Below are 17,706 nucleotides of genomic sequence, written 5' to 3'. Positions count from 1 at the left end.
ACTTCCTTGCGTGCGAAGGTGTAGCTGGTGGGTCCCAGCAGTCAGGGGGGCGAATCGTTTTTTTGCCCGAACGCACTTCCTTGCGTGCGAAGATGTAGCTGGTGGGTCCCAGCAGTCAGGGGGGCGAATCGTTTTTTTGCCCGGACGCACTTCCTTGCGTGCGAAGGTGTAGCTGGTGGGTCCCAGCAGTCAGGGGGAAATGTTTTTTCTGCAAAATACGGTGGCCCATCCGGTGGGTCCCCGCTGTCAGGCGGAGGAATAATTATTATGCGCATAATAAGAAGGCACTTCCTTGCGGCTGCCGTGGACCCAGCCGTCAGCCTCTCCACCTACAGTACTCTTCCGATGGAAGTCGGTCGTTGACCACATTGACCACGCCGCACCGAGAGCACCACGGCGGTGGACGACGGCGAGGCCTAGGAAGGGGATGACGCGGAGCCGGGGAAGACGCGGCAATGGATGCCCACACATAGAGTAGTATGAGGGTTCACTCGTTCGGCTGCGGTGTGAGGCTATCGTCGCCGCAGAATAACAGGGGGTGTGGGTGAGTGGAGGGATGGCCTGGCCAGCGGCGGGAGTAGTAGGGGGCGGTGAGGCCTCCGCGGCATCATAGCCAGCCATGGGAGGCAGGAGCAGGCGGCACGATCGGCGCTGCTTTGGGCGGCTGGAGCAAGAAGACCAGAGGTTGAAGAAGCACGATGGCCGTTGGATGGACATCGTACAGTCACTACAGCTAGAATCGTTCATATTGACTAAGTTGACAAAGCCCTCCGTCCCCGTCAACTTAGTGGGCCCACAAGTCAGCTTCCCACCAAGGTGGGTCCCAGCTAGCAGGGAGAGTATTCATTTTTTCTGCATAATAAAGAGGCACTTTCGGTGGGTCTGAGCTGACAATGGGGGGAACGTTTTTTTCGCGAAATACGGTGGCCCGTTAGGTGGGTCCTAGCAGTCAGGGGGCAAACATTTTTTTTGCAAAATACGGTGGCCCGTCCAGTGGGTCCCTGCTGTCAGTTGGAGGAATCACTATTTTCTGCGCAATAAGGAGGCACTTACTTGCTGCGGCCGTGGACCCAGCTTTCAGACTCTCCACGTACAGTATACTGAAGTTGTTCCTTGACCATGTTGACCACGCCGCGTTCCGTTGCATGCATGTGTCCATGGGCGTGGTGTGTCCCCACTATCAGCCTCTCACGTACAGTCATCTTCCGATGACTCTCGGTTGTTGACCATGTTGACCACACCATGCCGAGCGCACCCAGACTGGAACGACCCGGAGATGGGGAAGACGGGGCAGTGGAGTCGCAGATGGAGAGGAGTGGAAAACTTCACTGGTTCGGGTGTGCGACAGCACAGCCGCGGTGCCGCCCATGAGAGACAGGAGCAAGAACAGAGGTTGAAGAAGGAGCATGGCTGTTGGATTAACATCCAACGGTCCAGCTACTAGAATCATTTGTTGATTAAGTTGACAAAAGTCATGCGTACACGTCCGCTTAGTAGGCCCACAAGTCAGCCACCAAATCTGACGGGTCCCAGCTGTCAACGGGATGAATAATTTTTTTTGCAAAACAAGGAGGCACTTCCTTCCGTGCGAAGATACAGCCAGTGGGTCCCAGCTGTCAGGTGGAGGAAACATTTTTTTAGCTTAATAAGGAGGAACTTTCCTTGCGTGCGACCATGGACCTCATGGGTCCCAGCCGTCAGGCTCTCCACGTACAGTCCTCTTCCAATGACTCTCGTTTGTTGACCACGCCGCACCGAGCGCAGCGAGGCGGTGGACGACGGCGAGGCCCCGGACGGGAACGACTCGGAGATGGGAAGACGCGGCAGTGAAGTCGCAGATTGAGAGGAGGAGAAGGGTTATAACTAGTTCTGTTGCAGCATGGGGCTGCAGTCTGTGGAGAATAACAGGAGGTGTCGAGGGGTGGAGGGATAGCCTGGCCGGCAGTGGGGTAGCGCTTCGCAGCGATGCGTGCTAAGCAGAGCCGCTAGCCGCCGGAGGCCGGACCAAGCGGTCCCGACGATGCTGGAGGAAGAAGACGAGAGATTGAAGGTGCATGCCGGCCGTTGGATATAAATCCAATGGTTGTGGATGACAGAATCATTTGTTGACCAAGTTGACAACGCCCTGCATAGGCTTCGACCTATTGGCCCACATGTCAGCTTGCAAAAATGTGGCATATATTTAACCCATGTTTTCTAGAATGCACAGTCCATTTGCTGGGCTGGGTGAACAAATAATTTCGCGTCAATCAGGCCCATTTATATTTTCTAAGAAATCCCAGCCCATTTGCACTTCCTTGAAATACACGTATTAGGTGGGCTCATTATAGATATAATGCTATGTTAGAAGGATCAATTAATATCAAAGAATCAACCGAATAGGCACATTATATATATATATATAATTAACAAATTAGCGAGTTATTGCTCAAAATAAAAATGAGCGCGTTATTATTAAATTGGTCCTTAAAATCTTTGCAAGCTTTTGTATGCAATCACCAGGATTTTCCTTGCCTGTGAGTCAAAAACAACCAGGATTTTCCTTGCCAACTTCCGTTAAACATTTACTTTTATAAGTTAATAACACGTGGGATGTTTTTATAATGTATATATAAGTCTCTATAAAATATACGGTAATAGTAATAATATAGATATATATAATGTGGTTAGAAGGGAAAACATAAATTGGACACATCATTATTATTCTTATATATAGATAAATAGAACAGAGACCTGCGTTTTATTAAAAAGTACATTGGGTTGCCGATCTTTAAGAAAAAGCCCATAGGCTGGTATGGACCTCAAAAAATAAGTTGAAACCACTGTCGCCGTATGTCGTGGGCTACGCATGTTAAAATACAAAACCTAGGCCTAACTGATACTTGTTCGCCCTCTGAAAAAAATGATACCAGATCCCCGAGTGAACTGGATTAAAGAGGGGGGCGGCGGCACGACTGAAGAAGCACATCAGGAGCGATTTCTTCTTCTTCAGTGGATGTCTCTTGATAGCATTTTTTTACTTGCCTGTTCACCATACAACTTGTATTTTTAGCCTCCCAGTCCGTCGTGGTGGACCAGCAGCCCATTTCTTGGGAGGGCCAACCTACAGAAACTAGCTCTCGATTTTTCATCAAGCCCCCAAAACAATGCAGTACTATGTTTGTTTTGAGGCCGAAAACATTATGGTAGGGGTTGAGCGGGGGAGAGGGGAAGACAGAGTAATAAAAAGATTAAAAAGAGTTGATGCACCGTTGCTACCCTAACAAAGCAGGTGCAATTCTTCTCGGGAAGAAGGTGTGCCGTTGACACCCACATGTCACATACCCCATAGTAGGCATATTAACAAGTTCACACACAAATACAACAGAAAAGGTAAACATTCGTATCAAACTCAGGTTCATAGGACACGTTCATATTCATAGCCAACATTCACTATCAACAACTCAAAAGATTCATATATACACAAGCTCAGCATATCTATGCATCCAAATGATTGATAGATCACACGACAATATTCATACATAATTCACAAAAAGATTCAGGTATACACATGTTTAGTATGTTTATGCATCCAAATGATTGAGATCAGAACCAATATGATCCATGGACGAACTTTAATAACCTAGGGTACAGACTGGTAAATGGTGTTCAATCGGAGGTACTTCTTGCTAAAATTAGTTCTTGTACGAGTAAACTTTCGAGTACATAAGAGGCAGCACAGACAATCTGAACTTTGCTTGTAGGTTTATCCCCAAATAGTGGCCTCGTGCCAAGGGAGGTTTGAGCAACTTGGCCACTACTTTCATCCAACTAGTTTACTGGCTCATCTTGGTCCTGTATCTCGCCAAAATTCTACATTGCAGACAAGAAAGGAGGCGGTTGAGAAAATGAACCACCCAAATTTTTTGTGCAGTTCAACTAAAAAGGAACATCCTTGGCGTGCAGACTGATTAAGTGCCAGATGAATATACACGTCAACCAACTTGTCTGGAATCTTTAGACTCCATGCCATATAGTTCGCTACCATATGTGCCGATAACCAAAAGGCACAAGTTGGGACCAAAGACTGGACTGTGTTTTTCTGGGCTATGCACCAAGCAATATTTTTGGCGTTCACTCTCCTAATACTTGGAGTTTGACAATTGGTTGACGCCAGTTGATACTCGAATGAATATAGGCACTTCTTCTTGTCAACATCGATGCTTGTCTGAGTGATCTTTGGAGTACATAGCAGCAGCACAAGTACCTGTCCATCTGATCATTTTGTGCAGTTCTACTGAAATCACCCGATGTAATGATTTGCCTACGAGTTCAGGCTCCAAATTGCTCCTTTATGAAATCGGCAAACAGTAGCACAATACCAAATTACCAATACATATGACAAGCACAATAATCAGGATAAAGACCAGTACCAACCTATGTGAGGTAGCATATCAATTACTATTTCCTTTGACTAGAAGTCAAGATAAGCGAAGCGACTAACAGCAAATGAAGAAAGCAAGCCGAGATTAGCGACTGACAGGAAAGGACGGAAGCTGTCGAGGCAATGAAGCACCCAATTTTTTTGTGCAGTTCCACCAAAATCGAGCATCCCTGTTGGCACATATATTGAGAGAGTGAGATTACTGTAATAGTGGGACTAGTTGATGAAACATACACTAACAAATAGAAGCACCGTCATTATCTTAATGGGTAAAGTTAGCAACATAGTAGTCTTGCTTAAAGAGAGGTATTAGTTTATTTAATCAGTGCCAATTAGCTCAACACTCAAAGCATTGCCATTTATCATAGGTTGCAAAACTTTAACGTGCAAAGATAAAGGAGTTTCTCATGACAGTAGCACGATACAAATAGAGATGACAACAAACTAATATGGATGAAGGCCTTAGGCCCGTACCAACGTGAGAAAAAAAGCTTATTCATGTAGTCCCATAAGAGATGATAAAGCACTCACTGGAATCACACTATAGTATATATTTTTGTGCACTTCAAATGTATGGTTGAAATCACTCTTGTTTACCAGTGCTGAGATTATATCGAAAGATTATCAAGAACTTCCAGCAGAGTTAAAGCACTGGCTGGGATACAGTTCATTGTATTGTCTTGTGTAGTTCCACTAAAATGTATGATTGGCACAACATGATCCCTGTTTGCACAGGTAGGAACAAGGTGAAACCTTCATTAGCTTAGTGAGAAAGGATAGGAAGACACTAGCATATTACTCAAACAGTAGCATCAAATTCATGATGGACAATACGCAAAACATTGCCTCATTGAACCAATGACAATAAATTGACATGCAAAACAATAGCACTATTATGTCATGACACTAATAATATTCCCTCCCTGCTCCACCACATGATTCACCTCCATAGACAAACATACACACGTACATGATTTAGCATAGGGTCCTACTAAAGATTTGTTTAACTCCAACAGGAAAATTAGGTAGTAATAAATTAGTGGTACTTATGTACTCCTAATTAATTAAGTGAGACAACAAAAGTGGAAGGGCTCCCTGGAGGATCGTCTCACATGTAAGGTAGTCGTTGCCAGAGCCCTTGAATGGCCTCGACTGAGGCCTCTGGCTTCAACAAGATCGTCTTGGCACTATTTATTCTTCTTCTTCTTCCTCTTCATGCTCTGTTTCTCTTTCTCCTCACCAGTTGGTGAAACCAAGTACATGATTGGCCTTCTAATTCAGAATTGGTTTTGTCAGTGAGGGAGTATAAGTGTACTAGTAAAAATAGCATTATTTTCTCATGCCAGTCAGAAAATAGAGATGAACACATGCATTAAATATCATTTTTACCTAAAGGAAGGTTATGGCGCCAATATGGATGATGAGGATTGGAACACAGATCTCCCTTTGTGCAGTTCCACCAAAATGAACCAACTGTTCCATTCTGACGTTCCAGTTAAACAGCACAAAAGTCACTTCTTTTAAGAAGAGTTTTGTGCAGTGCACCAAAAGGTCACAACAGCAACCAGGTGAATTGGATATCCCTGTTTGCAGAAAAAGGTACAGAGGAAACAGTCAGAGTCTCAAACAATTACAGGCAAAAACATTTGGCTAAACTTGTTATGGCTTATAACAGTGGCATGGCTTCATTTTTACCAGGGACATTAGATTAAGAACAGATAAATATTTGGTATAAGGGCATGGGACAGTGGGTGCACCATCAGTCTAGCACCATGTACGTAAACATGGGCATAAAGTGGTGATTCATTGTTTGTTGCCCCGAGAAACAAACATCCAAGAAACATATATGGATTGGTCCCATTTTTGTTCACTCTAGCCACCTACTCCTATGTGTGGATAGAAAATCTAGTCCTGGTCATACCACTGTGTACAGCGTTACCCCTATATTTCCCTTTTCGACCAAGAGACCGGTTGGATGACCAGTCTGTACTACTTTCACCCCCTTTCCTTCATGTTTGTACCAAGTCCGATGTACATACTAAATTCCCCCACCCCCACTTTATTTCTTGTTTGAACCAAGTACTCCCTCCGTCCAGAATTACTTGTCATCAAAATGGATGTGTCTAGAACTAAAATACATCCAGATACATCCATTTCAATGACAAGTATTTTCGGACGGAGGGAGTACATGATTCCACTCCATGAAGTAGCTTTACCTCTAACAATAGAAAAAAATAGGTGACATTGGACCATCCGATCGAGAGGGGCTGAGAGGTAGAAAATGATGCACATGCAGCGATGTAGTGAGCTGGGGAAGTAGAGCTAAGGCGGTTTCGAATGAAGATATACCTGAAGGTCGTTGGGATGTGGATAGGTGGGCGGCGGGAGGCCGGATCCGCCCATAGGCAACGACGAAGGGATCGGAGGACCTCCCGTGCCGGCGCTCGGCCAGAGATAACGGTGCGGCCGGCAGTGGGTCTCCTCCCTCGCTGTCGACGACGGCCTAAATGCTGCCCCTCCTCCCCTTCACCGGCGGAGGGGGATACATCCGGATCTGTAACCAGTGGTGAGGATAGAAAGCCAGTGTTTTTTGAAGGGAGAAAGACAGTGTTACTAGCCCCATCTTGTTTAGATCTGGAGAGAATGAGAGTGTGTGAATAGAGCAACCCTAGCAAGCAAGCACGGAGGCTCCGGCCTATATATACGTAGTGGGGTAGTTTTCCTTTTTCACTCCATCAAAACAATCATTTAAAATTGTGTACTACTACATGCCAGGTCACGGTTTTTTTAGTTGTTGATTGTTTTTTGAGATAGTTACCCGCTTGTTCCAAGTGGTGTTACGGTGTGCCAGGTCGCACTTTGTATCGTTCAAGTCTGGTACTACAAGTCCCTCCATTAAATGAACAACTACCCCCTCGTAAAAATTGTGAACAAGCCCACGGCTAAAATTAGCGGAAATGTGGGTTGCCCCAACATGCATTATTATTTATATTTTCTACTCCCTCCGTTCCTAAATATAAGTCTTTTTTATTAGCCACACCTAAGACAAGAATTTTTTTATTAGCAGTGAACCCCACATGTCATAGACACAAAAATTGTGGCAAGATTCCCTTAGGAAAGCCAAAGTGTGTCTAACAATTAGGCAAGTGTGGCAAGTGTGGGAAAAATAATGTGGCAACATAAGACAAACATAGTCACAATCCAAACAGCTCCGTACTTTTTTGTGACATGCATGAAAATTTGGTTAGTTAAATTTATAGTCAAAATTTGGCAAGGTGCGTCAAATAAACACATGGAAGTATCAAAAGGAAAGTCACGGCATGCATGCATGCATGAGTTGTACTCCCTCCGTTTCCAAATATAAGTCTTTTTAGATATTGCAACAAGTGACTACATACGAAGCAGAATATTTCTACATACGAAGTAGTCCATTTGAAATGTGTAAAAAGACTTATATCGAGTGCAGTGCTTTGATGTGTCGCGTCAACTCGTACAAGACCGAGAAATTTGATTACTACAATGCCCTCTCCCCCGTGGACTGAGCTCTGGTGCGTTAACTGCACCTGCCTTTGGCTGCATGACAGGAGGGCCAACCACCTATTGGGCCCACCTGTCATAGACGCAAAGGCAAGTGCAGTAAGTAGAAGCTTTCGCTACACGCTATCCCTCCCACACGAGGTGGACGGACATGCAACAGTGGATTCAATACTGTAGAAGTAGGAGTAACATCATTGTTCATCTACTCGAAGAGGCGAAGAGCCAAGCACAACCCGAACGTGGAAATTGCGAACGCTCGCGTGGTGTGGTGCCTTGGAGCACGCATATACTAGCCAGGCTCTTGCATGAGACAAAATTGCTAGTATTGTTTAATAATTAAACTCCATCATCCATTGGTTGATACCCATTCTGCATAGGTCCACGTGCTTAGCACCGTTTCCTCCTGGGGTCACCAATGTTTATTTGCTAATTAATAGCATTGCATGCAATGAACTAGCCATTGCAAGTCATTAAAAGCATGCACACCTCTCATCTCTTATTGGTTGATACGTCAAGAAACAAGAAACAAGGTAGACATTAATGCACCGTGCCTAAGTGTTTTGGGACTACTTGGTTTTCGTAAGATGACTTACACACCTAGACGGAGGGAGTAGTATAGCCCTATTAACCGGAAAGGAGTATTTGCCTTTCTAGAGATTTCAACAAGTGACTACTACACCGCGTGCAGTACTCCCTCCCTTCCGGTTTATAGGGCTCAAATCTCAAATCTCATGAACCAAGGCATTTTGCGATTGGAGGAATGTATCTCGTACTTTACAAAACTACCCTAATTAAACTCATGCATTAATTATGTAGTTCTCTCGTTTTCCTCTCCGCCTTGGTCGCGGTGCACAATATTGACCACTCCTATATGACTAGCCGCTCTATCTACATGTGGGACATTTCAAAGCATCCGGGCCCGCGTGCCATCCACCAAATCACAGCGAGGTGCTACAGTCGAGACTCACCTGTCACCTCGGTGTGGCCGTCATGACCCGTCATATCACAAAACCCACACCTTTACCAGCAGTGGTAAGGTGGCCTCCAAGTTGGACTGGACGAAGCAACCATCATTTCACTGGAACGCTCATTCAAGCCCTTTCTTCCATTTCTTGAAGAAAACCTCACTCCAGGCTACTCACTTCTGCCATTTTTCTTCTGTACCGACGTAGGAAAGGCGGGCGAATCAGTTATGCTGCTATACTTTCATTCCGAGAATCTTCTTTTTGCGAAGCACCGACCGATTCTCACATCCTATTATTTTCCCGTTTTCATTGTGATTGTGGTTGCCTTTCGATTGCTTTTTGTTTGGCAGTTCATTGATGGATCCTGGAGCACTAGGCAAAGAGTTGTCGGTGGACAACCCACTGGAGACAGCGATCTCCATGAAGCGAGCACCGACCAACGAGTTGACCATGTTGGCGGGCCAACCCATGGAGATGAAGAACTCCAAGAAACAAGCACTGGCCAAAGAGTTGACGACGTTGGCGGATGAACTCCTCAAAGAAAGTTGGAAGAACATTAAGGGCCCCACTGTGCCTACCCCAGGAACTCTGATAGCCACCTATGCGAGTCTGAAGGCCGAGTTTGAGGAGATAGTCGCCGTTGAGAAGCAGTATTCCCCTAGCAAGGTGATGGCCCCCATCGAGGACGAGGAGATGGCCCCCGGAGGGATGAGATCCCCCGGTGAGCTGCACAAGGTAAAAAATAATGGTTTATTACCATGGTTGTGGTTTTTGATTATTTGCAATGTGGTTGCTAATATATTAGGGTTGTGCAGATGCCGGTGGATGTCCTTGATGATTCCGATGTCGCGGCCCGTCCTGTTGGCATCGCCCTAGAGATTGATTCCGATGCCGCTATCCATCCTGTGGGCATCACCCCAGAGATCGATTCCGATGTCGCGGTCAGTCCTATGGACATCACCCCAGAAATCGATTGCCATGCCGCTGTTCGTGCTGTGGTCATTGCCCAAGAGTTCGATGACAAGAAATAGTTGGTCGCGCTAATCCTTCAGGGTAGTTTGCATTGCCCTGTGTTTAATTACGAGAATGATCCGTGTTATCAAACCATCTTAGGGCCAGTGCACTATCTTGTGTGGGAGGATCTTGCTACTTTTGTTTGATAGTGAATCATGCGATGAATCATGCGAACCCTCTCCGAGTTATGGAAACAGATGTATCCTCACCAGCTTTTGATGTAATATTTGGCATGCTTAGATGTAAGTTTGAACTGTTTATCATATCAGCAAGGCTTGTTTGATGATTCTTGGTGTTAGTAGGCTAGCTACTATGCGAGCTATAGTACTTGCAAAACACTCACCGAAGAGAAACGTTGGGGCTGATGAGCTTGTGGTACGCTTATACTTATCCCTCGTCGATCGACCAATAGCCCTAGCTCCTAAATTGTAGGCTTAGCGATAGATCAGACAATAGTCGACACAGATACATTCACACCTCATTTGGTTCATAGGGTAGGGAAATCGTAGCAAAATTACAGAGAACGTGCAACACAAAATCATAGCAGTGCAGAGACGTACTCCCTCCATTCCAAAATAGATGACCTAGGCGGGCTAGTTTGGCCTAGTGGGTTTTAGTGATATGACGTGGTACAGTGCCGTCCAGTCTTTGCGTGTGGTAGCAGTATTGCGGGTACAGTAAGTTTTCTTGAAGAAGCGGAATTCAACGAAGTCATGATGGTTCCTTCATCCGAACAACTTACAGTGGGAAAGGTTGGTCCTGCGATACAATCGGGGTAGACCAGGATAATTTTTTGCATGGCAGGTGGACCAGGATGGTCGACGCCCCACATGTCGGTGAATGAAAGTATTCTTTCCGATATAGAGGACAAGCAATGAGTATTCATTGTTTATTTTTGATGAGAGCTATTGTCTCCACTGTTACAACGTAGGAGTGTGAAACACAACAGCCCAGTGAACTTGGCATGTGCACCACTCCCTCCTTCCTCATGTAATGCCCAGGTTACAACTTTTTCTCACTTTCTCTCTATCTATTTCCTCTCAAATGTTTTTTACCTTTCTTTTTTAGACACAATTGTTTTTATGCCTTTTTTAGAATTATTTTTTTATACCTAGGAGCATGTGTAGAGACGGGCTCTTGCAGAGCCCACTCCTTGACTTTGTCAATGCCTCTCTCTCCTCCACATAAGGAGTACTACTTGCTATGCATGCATGCGGTGGGCAGCTGGCGTCTTGAGGGGCCAGGGCGGTGAGAGCGGGCTCCGGAAGCGGTCCGGACTCCAGCATGGCCCACCTCACATTATCACCATATATTTCTTGGAGTCCGTGCGCGGCGGGCGGGCGATCTCTTCTCCCTCCCCCGTTTCTCTCTTCTCAGCCGACACCCGCCGAGCGATTAGATTTCGGCTATTGACGGTTTATTCAATTACGGTCCCACATGTCAGTGAAATTGCAAGACAACGCGTGTCCCCTCTGGTGAGTGGCGTGCGAGCCAGACTTTCGAGGGTGCGATGGGTACGAGTCGTAAGTGTGCCACCTTTTCCTTTAGAACTTGCGAAGCGTAACATTTTTGCGCGATCGACTAATAGAAATCCAGAACAAAATGACAAGGGCGATGCTTTCTCGCTCGTTAGGCGGGCTAGTTCGAGTGATATGATGTGCTACAGTACCATCCACTTGCTCCATTTTTATGTAAGCAAGAGTTTACACTCTTACGCAGGAGGAGTGCGAAACACCGTGAATCTAATTTTGATCAAGGGATAACTGTTCCCTACCAAATAATGGAGGACTGTCAGTGATTATAGCATGATAATTAGGGCATCAGTGATGGCCCACAAATTTACACTGGCATCTGTCCGAGGACACTGATGGATGCCATCCGATGCTGCCCGCATACCTTTCGACAACTATATGAACTAGCGGGACAAAATTCGTGCAAACAAAGCAAATTTCAAATTAACTGGATGAAATTCATTACATTCAAAAACTTTTCCTACAAACTGGACGAAATTCATTACATATTTCGCACAAACCATACTAAAACCTACTGTAAACCTAATCTAAACGATCGCTGGTGCCCGACCACCATGTCCGGCCATGAACCCAAGAAAGACGGCCATTGCCTTTGCCTCCTCCTCATCCGCCTCGATAACCTCCTCCTCCGGATCACAAGGTTCTGAAGATTTCCGCCTCCACGTCACCGTCAAGCGGCTAGTCGGCCGCCAATGTTTACCCCACCAAGCTTGGCGTCGACTGAGTGGAGTAGAGGTGGCCTTCCTGGGACCAGAGCGGCGGTGACCTACCGTGTACTACTCTTCCTCGCTACCGGCTGCACCTGCGCACGCGTGCCTGCTTCGTGGTCGTGGCGGCGGAGGGCGGCCGAGGGGGGGGGGTGCCGGTGATCTCCTTTGTTTGCTCCTGCGACAGTATGTCAAAGAAAGCTTTGGAGCGCGCTCCGAGCAGAGCCGCCGATGTCCCTCGTCTGCTCCTGTGATAGTACGTCCAAGAGAGCTTCGGAGCGCCAGGAGGCCATGGTTGGAGTGGTGCCGACAGAAGGAAGGGACCGGGGGAGAATAAGTGTGGGTCTTTGGCTATGGCTGGGAGCTGGGGCTCAAGTTAATATAGCGGGCGAATGGCAATGAGCCGCGGCAGATGGATGGACAACTGGCGCCGGAGTAGGTTCGTCGGGCGTGAATGCGGACGCTGCTTCAGTGACTTAACTGCAGATGCATTGGGTTAATGACATGTGGGCCCAATGGGCATCTGGCCCGCATGTTAGTGACACACCAATTGCACCTGCAGTTAAGTCCGGTGAATGCGACACTGACATTCTGGAGACATGGTGACCGTTTCAGGCGGGAAGCGCGCACTAGCGATGGAAGGGGTTTCGGTGTGCAGTGGCACTAAGATAGGTCGCTCACGATCCGTACCGTACTACCATAGTACCCTCTCTAGCTAGGCTGTTTTATAGATTGTCATTGTGATGGATGATATACATGAGCAAGGCGCTCCGAGTATGACCGTTGGTGTTGAGCCAAGTGAATACATGCTCGGCGTTCGCATAGGCCTCCATCAAACGTCTGAACAGTAATGTCAGGCACCGCCGGGGTGCACAGGTGATGGGCTCGCCGTTTGCGTTGTGCCATGAGTAGGACTTTGATTTAGAGGGCGACGTGCATGCATTAGCATGCTTTGACAGCATGACCGTGAGTGTCTAACGCGAAGTATTTCATTTTCATTTGGCTGACGAGGGTGCATTGCAGTGACGAGTCCGTGGTTTGATTCCCCACATACGCATAATTTTGGTTTTTACATTATTTCTTTCTCCATTGAGAGGTAGGCCCGCGTAGATAGATAAAGAACACAAGCTGATGAGGCGCATGCTGACTGTTTGACTAGTCAACCAGACAAATATGGAGCTATATGCTGAGACAGTGGCCCTATAATCACCATATCTCATATACAATGATCAAAGTGAGCTATCAAGACAAGTTCGATGACCGCCAATGCATTTTACTCGATAATAAATGACCAGGATTGAAGGGGAATCCTAATTTCCTTCGTCTTCTGTCCTTGAGCTCTTGACAAACCAATGCACTATACGGTTGTCTGGCCACTCCACCCCAGATCTCTCACCAAGCGTCGTTCATGCCACCACGCCGCACACTAACCGGTAAGGCAGCAATGGCATCCCGCCACGCCGAGTTCCTCGCCGCACACGACCGCACACAATATGGTAGGGAAGCGATGTCATCCCGCCATGCCGAGTTCATTGCCGCTCGCGACCTCACAACTATGTGGGAGGAATTTGAAGATGCCAAGGCCGAATGGGCGGTAGAGCAAGAGGCGGCCAAAGCCGCACAAAGGGAGCGGAAAAGTCAGAAAGCACTCAAGAAAAGAGAGGCCCGCCGCCACAAGAAAGAAAAGGACGCATGCGCTGCTGCAGAGAGGTCGGCGAAGATCCAAGCACGGTGGGGTGTCGCCAACAAAGCCGGGAAGGAGAACGACGTCGTCTGGCCAGCATGTGAGAAGTAGTAGTACTGGTAGTTAGTGTGTGTGTCTATGTCTGAGTACGAGCATGTACCAGTACTACTAGTTACTACTGTAGTTTTTAGAGCAAATTACCAGTACATTAGCCTAGACTAAATGGAAAAATTCCTATCCTATGCATCAAATGGCATCTCTTTCTCTATAGGAATTCAGATGCATGTCATCCCACTTCCTATGATTTTCATATTCCTATAAAATTCCTATCCTATGAATGAAAGGAGGCCTCTGTTGGATTAACTACTGTAGCTAGCAGTACTGCTGGTATAGTAGTTTGACGGCTCATTAGTCATTGTTACTCAAGAAGTGGAATTCAACGAACTCATGAGGGTTCCTTCATCTGAGCAACTTCAAAGTGGGAAGTGGGCATGTGATTTGACGCCTCATTAGTCATTGTTACTGCGGCACGATGACCTGGGTGACTCTCGCTTGGAGTTCTGCGTGCATGGCAAGTGGACCAGGATGGTCGATGTTCCACATGTTGTCGAACGAAAGTATTCTTTCCGATATTGAGGAGCAAGGAAACCACGTGGTATAGTATCACTGCTGATTGGTTCTCAAAAAAATAGTATCACTGCTGATTTATAATTATTTTTTATTTCTGATGAATGCTAACGTTTCAACTCTTATGACGAAGGGTGCCAAACACGACACGTGCTGGATGTCCCACACGTCAGCGAAAGGGGTGGGACATGAACAACGTGGTACGTAGAGCCCAACGTAAAAAAACAGCATGGTAGAGCGTCTCCACTTCTTCCACTTCTGGGTCGGAGACCACACGTAGTAGTACTTAGTGGTAAGAACGATACAAAGTGCGACCCGGAGAGAAAGACACGTCTAATTGGAAGGTCTCGGGGCATACACGTAAACAAATATAAAAGTTAATATGTGCCTCCAACTAATATAGTAGCAGTAGAGTACTTATGCATGTACTCCATAACATCACCGTGCATTGCACGTACAACATTTAGTGGTAGTACGTAGTAAGAGACAAATGCCGCCCAAGAGTTCCCTTCTCGACCTACGTTTGGGTGTTTGGTAGAGTGTATGGAGGGTGCATGAGTCCACACTAGTTTAGCACAAATACACTAGAAGCATGCATGAAGAGAGCATGCATGAAGAGGGGTGTTGAGTTGAGCATGCATGAAGAGGGAACAACTATGCTGAGACGAGAACGCAACCAAACAAACCCTATATGCCATGCATGTTCATACCATTTGTGCCATTCTACTTCACTTACTGCGCTACATTACTCAGGTTCGTACGTCCACTCCTGGGTACATGTCTGTCTCGTAGTTCCAGTCCCATGTGTTCTTCATATAGATGGAATGATCCTTGCATAACACATGCAACTTGATGCTAGATGTCTCGCGTGTTGGCAAAAGGATGAACAAAGCTCATGTAAAAAAATACTAGAGTGGAAGAACATAGATTCCCGATGACAGAGAAGGAGCAAGGAACCTCGTGGTGGAGCGTCTGCACTCATAATATTTAATATTATTCAGCGATATAAAATCAACCAATCATCTCCATAGTGGACTGGAAGAGTAAGAAACACGGCAGCCCAGTGTAGTTACATCATACTAGTACATGGCTAACTCACGCTATCACCATATTTCTTGGCTTCCGTGCGATACCTATCACTAGTAATCCAGCAGCCTGTATCGCTTCTCCCTCCTCATCTCTATCAAAGTGCGGCGGGCTGGCGTTTTTGCCATCTATTGAGGTCGGTTAACTCATCACATGTTAGCGACATGCCAAGAGCATTCTAAAAAAATTCCTTTCACGTTCCGTTTTCAAAAAGAAAAAAAATCCTTTCACGTACGAATTTGATTGTATGCTTTGAGCAACTTGCATGTCCTATACTGCTCCTGTTTGATACTCTAACTTAGCTAGAGGTCAGACTAACTCATGACTAACCCTGAACTAACTATAGCCAAAGAGGTGTTTGGGTGACAGGGTTAGATTGACAATAAATGCACTTGATGGAGAGAGAAAAGTGATTTTTCAGTGGTCCCAATGAGAACTATCTCCAGTTAGCACCTCTTGGGTGGGATAGTTTTTTTTGGTGGGTTTGGTGCAACTTGCTCCAATTTAAACCCTCATGCTTTGATACTTTAGGGCTATTTGAGCCCCAACTAGCTCAAAGTAACTCTAACCCATGGATCCAAACAGGGCCTATGGCCAGTCTCGGCGCGGAGCAGTCGCGTGCACCGGAAAGCGGCGCTCTCTCGGTCGCCGTGCCACTTCAAAGCCGGCGCCTGTGAGAGGTCATCTCCGCTCTGGCCGGGCATTAATGCAGCACTGACGCTCCAGGGCGACGCTGACCGTTTCACGCAGGAAGCGCGCGTTGGCAAGGGAGTATAGGTTTTGAACCGTTTCAGGTGTAGTACTGGTAGTTTGGAAAACTACTCAATTATTGCACTCAGTTTCCTAAGAAATTGTGGTAAAAAACATTACTCCACAGCCCGCTTCCCTTCTCCTTCCTCTTCCACCGCCCGCGCATGTCCGCAGGAAGCAACCGGTCTACCCTTATATAGGAGTGCTAGCACAAAAAGATGCATGCATGACCACTAAAATTTCCATATTAAAGCGCCGCTCTGGCGGGAGTATGGCGTATGTTGTTACCTTCGGCCGGGCCATGGCTACCGGGCGACGGCGACCAGAGAAGAGGCAGCGGGAGGGGAATGAATGCAGCTACTGTTTGGGTTCGCCTTCTGGCTTAAATAAATGCGCAACATCACGTGTACCCGCGGGTGCACAAATTGTAACATACGTGTCTGCTTAAGTGGGCGTCACATAACTGGTGTGTATGTGAGAGAGAGATTCTGAGAGACAGAGTGCATGTGTGCGACTCTACTCTTCGGACATGTACTCAACCTTTTGCATCGGGATATAAGTATAATGGTATTTACTTTAGCTAGTGATTTACGTGGCCATGTTAACGTGGTTATGTCAAAAAAATGTCACTTCCTACTCGTGATTTGCGTTATATAATTACAAGCAATATTCTCGTGCATTGCATGGAACATCAATATGCATTTTTTTACAAAACACCTATTGTGATTGACCCATGCAAGAGTAATCCCATGTGTAAAAACTAATGATATCTCGAGAATTCTATCGGAAAACTGGTATCTCGAGAATGTCATCGAAAAAAATGAAAGATGAGAGATAAGGCGAGGAGGAGTGGAGCGTGGTGGTGACTGGTGGTCGGAATGGGCGGAGGCATGGGGATTGACGGCGCCGGCAGGCGGCAGCGGCCACCATGCATGCTAGCTTGTTCTAGAGACTTATTCCTTTTTTAACTGCTGAGCAATGAGGTTGTGGGAGATAATGACGTGGAGAGAGGTGCGGGTATCTTTTGTAAAATTATCATAGTTTGCTTTCTATCCGTCAGATATAGATCATACGGTCTGTATTACAAGATGGCAGGCACACCATCATCGCGAACTCGTTTTTTATAAGGGTACAGATGTTAAGTTTGCTGACTACTAAAGTGAAGTGGAATTTGTCCATGTTATGCAAGTAAATAAAGGTGATTGTTTATCATACGGGGTAAGGTTGGATGAAGGGTGGTAGGAAGAAATGCTCTGCCTAGAGCATGTGTGTGTGAGATGGAGTCTTAGTGTGTGTGTGGGGTGTCTGTGTGTGTGTGTGAGTGAGTGAGAGAGAGAGAGATGGAGTCTTAGTTTGTGTGTGAGAGAGAGAGAGATGGAGT

The 17,706-nt window shown here is 46.3% G+C and overlaps 1 pseudogene; it reads left to right on the top strand.

The window, feature by feature from the left end:
- The window catches only part of LOC119309695, a 48,954-nt pseudogene that overhangs the window by 10,976 nt on the left and 20,272 nt on the right, over positions 1–17,706 (top strand).

Source organism: Triticum dicoccoides, chromosome 5B (assembly GCF_002162155.2).
Source record: "Triticum dicoccoides isolate Atlit2015 ecotype Zavitan chromosome 5B, WEW_v2.0, whole genome shotgun sequence".
NCBI lineage: Eukaryota > Viridiplantae > Streptophyta > Magnoliopsida > Poales > Poaceae > Triticum > Triticum dicoccoides.
The sequence above is the reverse complement of the archived record's forward strand: the minus strand, read 5'-3'. Positions and strand labels throughout refer to the sequence as shown.